The sequence below is a fragment of the Gavialis gangeticus genome, unplaced genomic scaffold (genome assembly GCF_001723915.1).
Source record: "Gavialis gangeticus isolate Ggan-Ray unplaced genomic scaffold, GavGan_comp1, whole genome shotgun sequence".
Classification (NCBI taxonomy): domain Eukaryota; kingdom Metazoa; phylum Chordata; order Crocodylia; family Gavialidae; genus Gavialis; species Gavialis gangeticus.
Window position 1 is genome coordinate 41,287,176 of NW_017729000.1, and position 14,057 is coordinate 41,301,232.

Below are 14,057 nucleotides of genomic sequence, written 5' to 3' on the forward strand. Positions count from 1 at the left end.
TTAAGTGAAACTGAAAGTATTTGATGACCCAAGATGGTGATCACAATTGTTTTCAATGATCCAAGATGGCGATCGCGAGTGTTATAATGAAGCTCACTGAGCACTAACTGAAATCAGATATCAATTTAAAATGAGTGTTATAGCGCTAAGTGAAACAGCATTAAGCAGGGGTTGCCTGTATATTCATTTGAAACTTCTTAGATGGGAGGCTGTCACCTATTTCAGCTGAATATATTTCATCAACTTAACAGAGGCATAGGCATGATCCAAAGCTCATTTAAGGGAGTAGAAAGAGACCCACTTACCTGAGTGAACTTTGCATGTGGTGTTATGCTCCCTATGTTGGTCTTAGTTTTGCAAAAGGCTCCACACAACAAGAAAAAAAAAGAAGTTCAAGAACCATCTGGTCTCAAATACTGGTGGAGTCTAGTAAACAAATGTCAATCCTCTGGATCGTGGCGTACACATAAGAGGTCTAGTCAGATGCCTGGTGCATCTGTTTGTGGCTGAAAAGCCTGATATGAGAGCAATATAGCTTGTTACAAGTTTCACAGATCCATGTGTTGTCTGAGTTGAAGTCCAAATTTACAGCAAGCTGATTTCTTCTTTCTGGCTTTGCTTCCATCCTCTGGATCAAAGCCCCTCATATTGAACTTCACCTAGTGTCAGATGTTCCCTCCAGATCAGACAGGATTCTATGTGCTCCTCCCAGCTTTCTAGATTGATGTTGAACAACTTCATATCATTTTTGCACACATCATGTTATTGCCATAGAGGGCAACCCTGCTTTCTAGAGCCACCTCAAATCTTGCTGTACAAAATATTTTTGGGGGTACAATCTCCTCCCATTCTCCTGACAAGGCCAACACATTGTAACCTCCTTGTTTTGATAGTGGTTTCTAAGCGTGTCAGTCCTGAGTGCTCCAGTACCTCGGTGTTTGGTATTCTGTCTTCCCACTTTATTTTCAGGATCTTACACCGACATCTCTTGTGGAAGCTGTTCAGTCTATTCATATGCCTAGCATATGTAGTGAATGTTTCTGAACCATAAAGCAGGGATGACAATGTACAAGTCTCATAGACGTGTATCTACAACTTAGCAGACAGTCTGATGTTATTCCATGCATGTTTCTGTAATAGTCCAAAATTCTTGACTGCTTTTCCAATTCTGTTAGTCAGTTGAGTCTGAAGATCAAGATTCCTGCTGATCATCAAGAGATTTATCTTCCAGAGTGATATCTGGTATTGGTTCTTTCATCCCTTGGTACATGATCACAGTCTTCTTTAAACTAATTGCCATCTCAAAGCTCTTGCATGATTCAGAAAATCTGCCCAAGAGATTTCGCAGGGAAGACTCACAGTGGGCAACCAAGGCCATGTGATCAATAAACAGGAAATCTCTCAGACCCAGCTCTTTCACTATGGTTTTCACTCTAAACTTTGTGATGTTGAACAAGCCTCCATGTAGTCTGGTTTGAAGATAAATGTCATCATTGCTGTCCTTAAATGCATGAAGAAATGGGAATGAAAAGTAGATGTTAAGCACAGGGGCTAAGACACACCCCTGTTTCACCCCATTGTTTATATTTTCATATAGTTGCCTTCATACCTTGAAGTAACAAGCAACTTATGTTCAGCAGTTTGAGGGGGACAACCCACTTTCTTCAGAACAGTAAAAAGGCCCTGTCTGTTAACTGTATCAAAGGCCTTTTTCAGACCCATGATGGCTAAGTACTTTGTTTTTCCCTACACTTCTCTTGAAGTTGCTTGACCAAAAATATCATATCAGTGGTGGTGCATCCTGAGCAAAAAACGCGTTGACTTTTAGGATAGATTCTTTCACCTAGAGATTGCAGCCTAGTCAGCATAAGAAAGTGACAATTTTTCCAACAATGTTCAACAGGGAGATAGATACCTTTATAGTTGTCACAGTTGCTTCTATCTCCTTTGTTTTTGTATAATTGTACAAACCAAGCATCTCAAACTGTGTGGTACTGCTTCTTCTTTCCAACAGAGCAGCGTAACTTCATGGAGCTTTCAAAGTAATTTGTCGTGAGCACATTTGTAGATTGCAGCAGGCAAACAGTCATTGCTGGATGCCTTGCTCCCAGGATTCGATTTAACGTCTTTCTGCAAATCTTCTAATGTAGGCACATTGTCTAAATCCATCATAACTTCAAACTGTGGTAATCCTTTGAGCTCTTCAGGTTTGATTTCAGCCTCACTGGAGTATATAATTCTGTAGTGTTCAATGAAATGCTCAGGTTATTTTTATTTATCAGTAAGACAACTCTGATTAAATCTTTCAGCAGAGATGTTTTCTTCTTGACTAGCCCAATTACTCATTTGATGCCTTCATACATTCCATGGCTATCACCTGTGTGAGCTGCTTTCTGAATATCATCACAGAGTTTCTGCCAAAAATCCTGGGCACACCTTTTAGCTTTCTTTTGCATTTCTCTTTGAGTCTTTTCCAGATTTTCTAGGGTTATGATGTTGGGAGATTTCTTATAGCTGGTTAGCACAGCCTTTTTTTTCTCAACCAGTAGTAGAAGGGTTTCAGAATGGTCTTCAAACCAGTCTCCATTTTTCTTATATTTTTTGGTAAACATTGAACATATTTTTTAAGCTTTCTCAAGCCTCAGTGGCTGACTTGTTAGATAAACTTGCTTTCAGAACTTCATGATTGAATAGTCTGCATTTTCCTCTGTCTTTAGTTTGGCTGATGTCTATCTGGTAGTTTTGCTATGGTGGATCTTTTTGACATTGATTCTGACTTTGCAGCAGACTAAGGCATGGGCAGTGTCACAGCATTGTGATAAGACCTTGTATGCAGGATTTCTTTCAGGTGGTTTCAGCTGGTCAATACTAGATCTATTTGATGCCAGTGCCCTGATTTTGGATGTTTCCACAGTGTCTGTCTTTGATTTTCCCAGCTAAGCAAACATTGGTAACACACAGATTTTGTTTTGCACAAAGTTCTAACACTCACTGGCCATTTTCATTCATATGACCAACTCCATGTTTGCCCAGAATACCAGGCCAGTTCTTAAAAATACATTCAACTCCTCCACTGAAGTTCCAAAGATTATATAATGGTCTCATTTCTGTGACTTTTCTCAATCTTTTCTTCAAGTTGTTGGTAGAAAATGTTCTTGTCTTCATGACTAGCTTCAAGGGTAGGTGCATAGACACTAAACAACATGATGAAGCAATTCTGTGTATGCACTCTGAGCATCATGAGTCAAATAGATACAGCAATGAGGCTTTCACAGAAAGACAGTAAGATGTTTCCAATAGCAAAGCCTCCTTCTTGCTCTCTTTTCTCCTGCTGGTTTCCCATGCCAGAATATGGGGTAATCATTCTCTGTATGTGGGAGCTGAGTTTCTGATAATGCATTAATGTCAGTTCTGAGTCTAACCAATGTATAGTTTAGTAATGCTGTTTTCTGTAATCCTGAGTCCGAAGCAAACCCAGGGGTCAGAGCCCAAACCTTCCAGCATCCAAATCCCTTTATCATTTTGGCTAGTATAGATCATACCAAGACCTTCAGTGCATATGCCTAGGCAAGAGTATGGAGGAGTGGAGGCTGGCCTAGACCTGCCATCATCCCCTTTAGACCACTGAGAAAGTCCAAAGGCCAGACCAAATCCAGACGTTCAGTGCTTCAATGGTTGTAGCTTCTGCCAGAGAGCAACAGATTTTATAGGAGCTACCCTGCCATGGGTAGCCCCACCATTCTGCCATTCATATTACCAATTCTGCGTTTGCCCAGAATACCAGGCCAATTCTCAAAACTGCATCCAACTGTTCCATTGAAATCACTAAGTATTATAATGGCCTCTTTTCTGTGAGTTTTCATTTCTGTAGTGGAGGAAGTCACCCCAAAACATAATTAGGCCTACTGATTAGAATAAAATACTTCTGCCTTAGGTATAAGGGGACTAAGACCGAAAGGAAGCGTGAGGTTTTTTTCCAAGTAGTTTTCTGCAGTTATTGGTGGTGCAAAAAATAAAGAAGATAGAAGGAAAAAAGATAGGAATGCTTGGTACTGAAGCAAAGCACATGCAAGGTATTTGATATGTCCAGGAGCATTTTAGTCTTCTGTACAGATTGCTCAGTAATACTTTTAAGGGTAGTGACCCTTGGGTTATTTGCTACTTACATGCCAGTCATGCAACTGGAAGTTGTCTGAGAGTCCATCTGATCTTTTGAAAATCAAGGGTGATTTTTTTGGCAGCTTGTTTTTGTGCCAAATCCTCCACACCTGCATTCTTGACCCCTTTGAGAACTTTTATCTTCCCCTCCCTATTTCATACCAAGGCAGCTTCCTGGTTCAGAAATCCAAGTGGCAAATACCATTTTATCATAAGTTAAAAGTGCAGAGAAGTTTGCATCTATGTTTTTTTCTCTTTGTAGCAGGCTTACCTTTCAGAGCTTGGGTTCCTGCTGTTTTGATTGGTGGAGCCCATCCACCAATCAGGAGGCAGCAAGAGAAATAACATCACGCCCCTTTTCTGAGGGGAGGGGGAGAAGAGCTCTACCAGACCTGATTGAAGACTGGCAACTGTCAGGTCCGGAAGACTTCAGGGGCAGAGCCCTGGAGCATATAAAAGGAGCTGTGTGTCCAGCACGAGGGAGATGTGTCGGGGACGAAGAAGAGAGAAGAATGGGGTTTAGAAGAGCTGAGGAGAGCTGTTCAGCAGGGCAAAGCAGTAGCCCAGGAAGAGCCCCCAAAAACTTCTATCAGCAGGGAGTGGGGGATGGGTCCAGTAGTTAGGCTCTTGGTGCGCAGCACGATGCACAGCATCCAGACCCTGGGAGCTGCACGAGGCAGCTTGGGTCTGCAACCTCTGGTGTGCGGCCAGAGACATGGTGCACAGAGCAGGATCTTTGGAGCTCCTGGGGCGGCTCAGGTCCTCAACCCCAGGACGAGGCTGGGAGCTTGGTGCATGAGACGCTGCACAGAGGGTGAGAGACCCTGGAAGCTGCTTGAGGTGGCTCAGGTCTACAGCTGCTGACTCGGGGCAGCAGCTCAGTGCAGACGACACAGCCCAGAGGGTCCAGGAACAGACCGAGCCCCAGTGCTGCACAAGGCTGCCCAGGCCTCCAACCCCTAGCATAAGGCAAAGCATCCACTACACACAGCGGTGCCTGTGGCCCTAAGCCAGGATGGCGGCAGCAGAGTCAGGCAGCAGGAAAACCCGGCAGGGACAGAGTGGGACTGCAGAGTAATAGTAAGTTACCCTGGAGAAAGGGTCTCCACAGGGGAAGCTCCCCCCAAAACTGGGAGTGGTATATCTGTATATCTATATATTATAGGGTTTATTGTTTTGTAAACTTGTGCATAGATTATATATATATGTCCTTACCCTTTAACGGTTTTGTTGTGATAATAAATCTGTATATAGTTAAGTAACTGATTGACTGGACCTGACTCTATAGAAGACGGAGGTGGCCACTGGGCTGTTTTGTCCCTCCATAGCACAGTGCCCTGCCAATAATTCCCTCAACTGGAGAGGGAAGTACAAACCCGTGTATGCCCGGGCTACATCTTCATAAAAAAGAAAATACTTTAATGAATTTTAGTACACATAGAAACTACCAGTTTGTGTAGTAGTGTTCTCTGTGTATAGTAGCCAACCTGTGACATAGGTCCCACAAGTGGTATGGGCAGCCTCTGTGTGTAGCACACAGCAAACTAGGAAGAGGACAGGAAGCACAACAGCAGATAGGGCAGGAAACACAGGGAAACAGGCATAAAGCAAAGCAGCAGATCAAGTAGGGAGCACAGGACTGGGAGCACAAAGCAGAGGAAGAAATCAGGCAGAGGAAGTGGATCTGAATAACACTTTAGGAGGGTACAGGGCTAATTTGTGGCATGCCTGCTAAAAAGGTTGGCTTTTACTAGAATATAATAGGTACACCATGGACACATCCCCTTTTCCTGGGGAAGCAGGTCAGGTGATAACTTATGGTCTAGTTCTCTTACCTCTGAGGACATTGCTAATTAGTAACAAATATGATGCTGGATTTTGTTATGCCTCTTAGGAACCAGAGTGATGTCACCAATTTGCTTCCTACAGGCATCAAAACTTCATTAGGAATATCACAACTTTACCAGACATATTAGCCTAGGCAGGATGTGCAAGAGTGCTCTTCTGGTGGAATGTTTCCAGCCTCATTAAAAGACATCTGAATGATCGAGCTCTGCCAGTGAAAGTAGAGATTCTTTACTGCCAATGTGCCTGTGTTCGTTGTTTTCAAATGTGCTGGATTTAAACCATCTGTCCCTTTGTGTCTATGCCTATTGAATCTTGCAATGGACAAAAATCCAAACATGATTTCCATTGGAAGAATAGCTTTGTGCTTAAAACTACTGATTTGTAATGCAGAAGGCACTGGGTGCTCTGTGTTTAGCACTGCTGCAGACTTGTGTGATTTTCGTCAAGTCATTTTGACTGGGCCTAAACTCCCTGCACATACAAAGATGAGTTACTTCATCTGTTTCGATGATAAATTATTTAGGCCAGGGCAGTCTTTAGAGCAGATAGCCAGCCAGTTAAACAATGAGGCCCTGATCTCCTTGGTGGAGATCAGGCACCAGTATAATCAAAATATAATACTTAAAACTCAATCATTCTATAATTGTGTGGCTATTCAAATCATAGGAACAGGACACTCTTCATCAGAAGAGAGAATAGATACTGAACTACACTTATGAAGAAAATGACAATCACAGTCTTTTAAAAATTATTTTATAGTTAGTTTATCAAACAGCTGTCAGCAGGAAAATAAAAGAAAGTACTTACTGATCCACCTATTACCCACCCTAAACTCTGTAAACAGCATAACATTTGTTAGCTGTATGGTAACACTCAGATTATGGCACTCTGACATGTCTTTTTAAGTCCATGACCCCATCTGTAGTGAATAATATTGTTTCTAATTAAGACTCTTGTTTTCTCTTACTTTTGTATTTGGTTTCTGAAAGTGAATTAAGAACAAGTGAGCCTGAAAGAAATGTGTGAGAACAGTTATAATTAGATGCATGCCACATGGAAGCCCCAAGATTGAATTACACAACAAATACACTACAGAGAGTAATCAAACAGTTTTTGCTGCTATACTCCAGAAGTAGTTCTTGTCTGAGATTAAAAATGCTCCATGAAATCTGAGATTCTTGCTTGCACAAGTTGCTATAATGGGCAACTGGTTTAAATTAAAATATGAGCCAATCCAAATTTGTCTTTTAAAAAAGGGAAAGAGATGAAACCCAGCTATCTGAGAGCATGGTTTGGGATTACCAAAAACAAAGTGCTTGCAGGTGTCTGAGTGAAGTGATATTATGTACTGTGCTGACTTATCATACCATACAAATTATAGGCATGTGGGTCAGACACTGCCTGAACCATCTCAGGTTTAACTGGGTTGGGCCTGTTCCTTTTATGTTCTAAACAAACTCTAATTCAGGCTTCTATTTCTCACTAGACATGACTTATGCCTTGTGAAATAAGGAAAGGAGCCTGTCTGTTCCATTTAAGCAGGTTCATAATCATTATGACCCAGCCAACTACATGGTTTTGGCTAGAACTGGACAACAGTCTGGTATTGGGAGAAATGTACGGAAGAAGAATAAGGTAGAGTAAAAAAGAAATAGGGAATTTGGAGAAAGAGAAGGATCCAGGGTAAAAGATTAACTTTCATGAAGTCACACAGGTGGGCAAGCCAGTTAATGTAGTAAAGTGAGCCAAGATACCAATAACTCAATGACATGGGGAACCTTTATAAGAATAAACAGTTTCTGAACATGTTTCCCACACTAGAAAAACACTTGTTTTTCTTCATCATCAGGCAGATGGATTGCCTCGATTCCAAGCATGGCTCAGCTCTGAGAAATGTCTCTCAAAATGGCACCATGAGTTACTTATTGTTGTAGCTGCTACAGGCCAGATGTTTTCAGTTTATTGTGATTGTAACAGGGTAATAAGCAGGGCTGGGCACCAGGCTGCTGGCCCACCTCCCTGTCTGGGCAGTCTGCCTGCCTACACTTTCCTGCCATGCCTTGATGTAAACAATAAGTTGTTTATTTGAAGGCAGGAGCCTGCCCATTTTAAAGCCTGATGCCAAGGGCGTATTACACGGCTCTGTACCATCCCTACACCATGCCCCATGCCTCGCAGATGGCATCCAAATTTTCCACTACTCCCCTGACCCCTTTGCTGGGCTGCTCTGGCCTCTGGCCTAAACTAGGCCTCAGGAGTCTTTGGACATGCCTGGGCCTTTAATTAATGCCTGTGTTTTTAACTCGTGCCCCTCACTGGGGCCCCCTACTCTAACTATACTGGTCAGCCTCTGTGCAGCCCTTCGGACTGTCTTCAGGCCCTACTCTACACCGCTGCCAGGTGTGTCTAGTCCAGTCAGCATCTTGTGCAGGCCTTCAGACTATTTTAGGCCCTACTCTGCAGTGCTGCTGGCTGCCACTACTCTGGAAGGTTTGTGTGCAGCACTTCAGACCATCTTCAGGCCCTACTCTACATCACTGCCAGGTCCCTACAGCTCTACTCTGCCCCCTCACTGGGGCCTCTGGGCCTCAGGCATCTGATGACTTACCTGCACCCCCTAAATCAGCCTATGGCTGTGCAGGCCTCAGGCATCTGTTGACATACCTGGACCCTTTGGGGCATTACGCCCCCTTGGGCCTCAGGCGCCCATCAATTTACCTGGACTCTGGCTCAGGCCCCACTCAGTGGGCCTGTGTGCTTTTCTGTTGGGCTATGCTCCCCTATTCTTTCCCCTCCACAGGGTAACCCAAAAGGCATCGGGGGTGAGGCTTTCTGGTACCCCATACTCACCCTTCACTGGGGAGGTACAGGTGTGGCATTTCCTGGAAGCTGCCCTGCCAGAAGCAGCCCCACCACACCAATCCTACCCCAGCAGAGTGCAGTTGTAGGTCATGCCCCAGGACTAGGAACCTCCTGTTATTCCCATAGTTCCTACCCTGTCCTCTGGGTGTTCCTGAGCAGCAGCTTCTGCTGGGCAATGTTTTGGCTCCAGCTGCTCACAGCAACTGCTGCCTGGCTTCTTGCTCAAGCCTGTTCTTATGGCTAGCAGTTGAGTTCTCTTCCCCAATCAGGCAGTCTCCTGGTACCCATGTGACTCCTGATTGGGGCATGCCACCACCTGCAGGTTGCCTCTGCTGCCTACTCAGGCCCTTTAAGTGGCAGGCATCACAGGGCCTGATACAAGCAGGCACCCAAAGGTGCCCTGCCACAGTAGTACCTATCGTTTTTCTTACTGCCTGTGTTCCGAGTACAGTCTGGCATCTTAAAGTCAGACTATTGTCCCTCCAGCTGTATATAACCACCAAAAAAGTCTCCATTTTCAGTTGTTTCTATGTAGTTTAGATTTTTCATAGGCAGTGAGTACAACTGGAATCTGTTCACTGACTCTCAAAGTTCTGTTAGATCTGCAGAGATAAAAGAAAAAAACTAGCTCATACTATTTTTTCCAGTAAAGTAAGTAGACATAACTCTGTAGGAGGTTCCAGCTTTATATGGATGGATACTCTGCTACACTTTAAGAAAATATATTGAGTTCAAGAATAATTCAGCTTTCCATTTATCTTCTATAGCTGTGGGATAAATCACAGTTGGCGAACCTTGTACCAAGGCATTTTTTCCCATTTTTTTTCTATGGAAACTAACTTGCTTCTGTATATTAATCCTTGATGGATAGAAAAAATATCTTGATTATCCTTTCTGCTCCAGAAACAGTGCAAGATGACCTCTGATTCCTCTCTACTGAGTCATCCCCACATTCTCTACACTGCTCAGATACTGGGTAGGATTAAGTTGGAACTAGAAAATATACATGTTATGTATAGAAAAATTGGGTTGTATTCATTCTTGGTATAACTCCACTAATTTCACAGGATTTTCACTGCAGCTGAAATTGGTGCATCATGTTTGTCTATGTTTTATAGCTGTCAGTAATTCTGCCTTATGGCTGTATAACCCAGCAGTCATTGGGCATGTCTATACATAATTACTGCACCTTTTGTAATGCACATTAAATTTAGTGCCTCCTGTGTGAGGTACTAAATTAATGCACATTAGGCTGTGCTAATGTGCAGTAGTGCATTTGCACACTTTTTTACTGATGCTTAATGAGAAGTAGACTATTTTACTGGGTATTAGCATAATGGCACTTCTTTTACATGACTCTTTAATGCACAATAAAATAATTTACTGTGCATTAAAGTGCACATGTAGGTGTGCCCAATATATTGCACAGCTTCTTTCTGTGTTGAATCCACGGTCCACAGATATAGATCATGACTTTTATCTCAAGCTGTACAGATTTTTCTTTCAGGTCTGTAATTCTCTGGTTCAGGCTACAGTATATCAGCCAAGACGGAGGTCCTGGCATATAATTAGTGTGGAATCCAAACTGCTGTTGGCCTCAGACTTGGCACAGGTCTTCTTTTACATGGAAACTGTCATCTGTCTGACACCCAATGGGTGACTTTTGTGATTTCTACAGTTAGTTTTGGGGAAGGAGAAAAATGAACTAGAGTGAGATCTTTGTGTTCAGTAATACTTATTGCTTTCACCTTCAAAATAAATCAGGGTTTGTCATCCCTAAGTGTATAATTAAAAAACAGGGGTAGGATTGTCTGTATATGAGCAGTTTTTCACTCATTTTCCTTCAGGAACATAAATGGCTTAACCTGATTCAGCAGGAGAACATGTAACAGTAACAAAATGGTATCAGTACTATAGATGGGCATGAGCTTCTGAGTTTGATCTGGATCTGCCATTCTTTACAAGCTAGGACACAAACTGTCTTGATGATCTGCAAAATGATCTTGTTCTGCTGAGATAGGATAGGATAACTCTTTAAATAGCCAAATTTGGAGACTAACTTCTGCCCAATGAAGATAAAACACAGAATTAACCATGGTAAGTGAATATACTGATTTAAGTGGATGTTCAAGACTAATGGCTAATTAGAGATGAAACCAAAATATAACTATCTTTCTGGAAGAGGGACATACTATCAATACTTGGATTTCACGAACATAGAAAACGAAGAAAATGGCCACCAAGAATAATATTCTTGTAGCTGGACAGTTCAAATAGAGGAACCAGCAGAGACAGAGGAGCTACATTTATACGCCAGGAAAAGGAAAGATTCTTAATGAGTAGAAATACACATTTCAGCCCTTTTGAATATTTGTCTGCTGCTAGATAGGAGAAAACAGCATGTCCCTATTGGAGGTCGTCAGGAGATGTCACTACCAAATCAACTTTAGTATGGCTGGTCAAGGGACTTGAATGTTACGACAGTAACAAGTTAAACCAAGATGTAGGAATGAAATCTTAGAGCAAAAATAACAATAAGAAGCCCATACTGAAAAATATTACCTTGCACCTAAACCCCAGGTAGGTTGAACCCAACAGGCCAGTGATTCCCAAGGCATTCCTCATTAGACTCAAGACACTCCTTGGAAAATGCCAGGTCTTAGCTTTCATTTATTTTTTAAATAAAAGAGCAATTTTTGCATTGAAAAGGACTCCAGCCACAACAGGTCAGAATGTTTTTGACACTTTGGCTACATACAGACATTCAGGGAGGTTAGGGGGAGATTAGATTGAGTTAAAAATGGCCACCCAATCTAAGGTAAGTCAAGACAGGGGTGCTTGTGTGGGTGGGGCTTGAGGCATGGAGGGTCAAGCAGGCTTCAGAGATGTTTTGAGGGATTGGGATGGTAGGCAGGATCCTCCCAACCTGGGTTGGGGGACGTGGGGGCCCTCTCTGACACCCCCAAAGACCAGGAGCAATTTTTAGACCCCTGACACCTCCACTGCCAGACCAACATCACCCACCCCCCCAGGAAGCCAACCCCCTCATCCCACCTGCCCCTCCCCACACTCTAACTTACTTCTTCAGGTCCCATCATTGGTGAATTCCAGTAAAACTGGCACTGGGAGTGGTTTGTAGAATGGGGGATTTAGCAGGCTTGGCAGGGGAGGAGGGGTTGTCCATCTGCGGATGGGGGAAGGAGCCAGTAGGGCTAAAAGTAGGCTGTTGCCAGGGAGGGGATAGGAAAAAAGCAATCCTAGGAATAGGGTGGCAGATGGGCTTTCCCAGGCCCTGGGGCTGTGCTGGGAACTGTACAGAAGTTAAGGATACTTAGATTAGCCTAAAAATAGCCAACCCAATCTAAATTAAGTATACCTCTGAGGTAGGGTTAACTTAGATTGAGTCAGCCCTTTTTACATTGATCTAATGTTTGCACTTAGTTTGCAATTAGATTGAGAGTTTGCACTTAGATTGACCTAACTAGTGTAAGATCCACACCTGGTACTAAATTGGATTGGGTGGCCATTTTTAATGCCATCTAACCTCCCCCTAACATCCCCAAACATCTGTATGCGCTGTATGCGTTCCCATTTGAAAACTCTGGGTTTATCTTGTGAATCATGGATAGACATTTGTACTCAGCAGCATCCTTAAAAGGATCTCACAGCACCCCAGGGTGCCATGGTACCATGATCAAAAAATCCCTGCAGTAGGTTGCCAGCAAAAATTAAATGGGTATGTACCTAGAGCAGAATTTGTGGACAATCACATGAAAAATAAGCCCTGCTTAAAATTTATTTTAATTTTAATCTTGCTCTAATATTAATTAGGCTCTCTGTGGTGTTTGATACTTGCTGTTTTAGGTTTGTGTACTTTATTAAGACTAACAACAAAGGTAAAGGGCAAGCACAGTGGTTTCCTGATGCTCATACCAAGAGAAAAATCATTCTGAAATAAACCCAGTAAAAGAGTGTATGGAACAGGAGAATTCCCAATGTTAAAAACTCTGGTGGCATGAGCTGCAAACTCCATTTGACCTTACCACAGATATTAAGCTCACCATTGCACAGATATGCAAAGAAAATAGGGCTTTGGGCCCTTTTAAAAAAGCATTTATTTTGTCATCAATTTTAAAAACAGCAAAAGGAATTTCTTAGCTTAAATCACCATACTTTTCTAAATGGAGCAATGTGCGTGCAAGGTACAAGTTTTTCTTTGCAGTCAGAAAAGATATCTTCCTGGTACAAGCATTCCTAATAAAACTGAAAAATGCCATCAGTGAATTTTAATGTTTGTGTGGAGTGTACACTCCCCAGAAGTGTCGCACTGCCAGATTGCCAAGTATTTTCAGTTTTAGGGAATCTAACCAAAAGCCTTCTGGAACATAAGAACTGGTAATACTGGATCAGATTTAAGGTCCAGCCACTCTAGTATTTTGTCTGCAACCATGGCCACTTTCAGCTCCTTCAAAGTCAAGGGCAAGAAACCCTATGGCAGGCAACGGGGCATAACCTGCTTTCAGGGAAAAGTTTCTGTCCATCCCAACCTATTAATTGTTGACTTGAATCCTGAACAGAGAGGTTTATACTTATTCTGAAACTCCTGCCATGTCCTTAAGCAAATCCTTTAGTCATCCTGGAAATTCCTGCTTTTTCCATAAATATCTATTCACTTTGAAATTCTTTTAAGCTCTTAGTCTCAGTGGTATCCTGTGGCATTAGGTTTCATGGGTATAGGCTTATTTTTCTGTGAAAATAACACTTTTAAACTTAATGAAAGTTTCTTTGAAAAATTCTAATCAAACAGATATTATGTTAATACAGGCGCAGGAAAAAACATGTGATCCAGATGGTAATGGTGGGGAATGGGAAAATAGGAAGACTGAAAAGCTGCAATTCCAAAATGATGACATAGCTTTGATTTTATATCCTGTTTGCCCCTTCAGCTGAACCCTTTCTGTCTTGGTGCTTGGGAGACAGGATCCCCTTTAAGGCTTAAAATCATAATCCAAAGCATAAGTGGACCAAAGAAGAGGAAAACTTAATATCATTCAAATCATCAGGGTAGTGAGACTCTCAGCCTTCCAATAAGAGGAGTGGGGACAAAAAAACCTAACTGCTTTTAAAATGGAGCTTGATAATCTTTTGAAAGCAATTATATAATGTGGAGCTTGCAATAGCAGGGGACT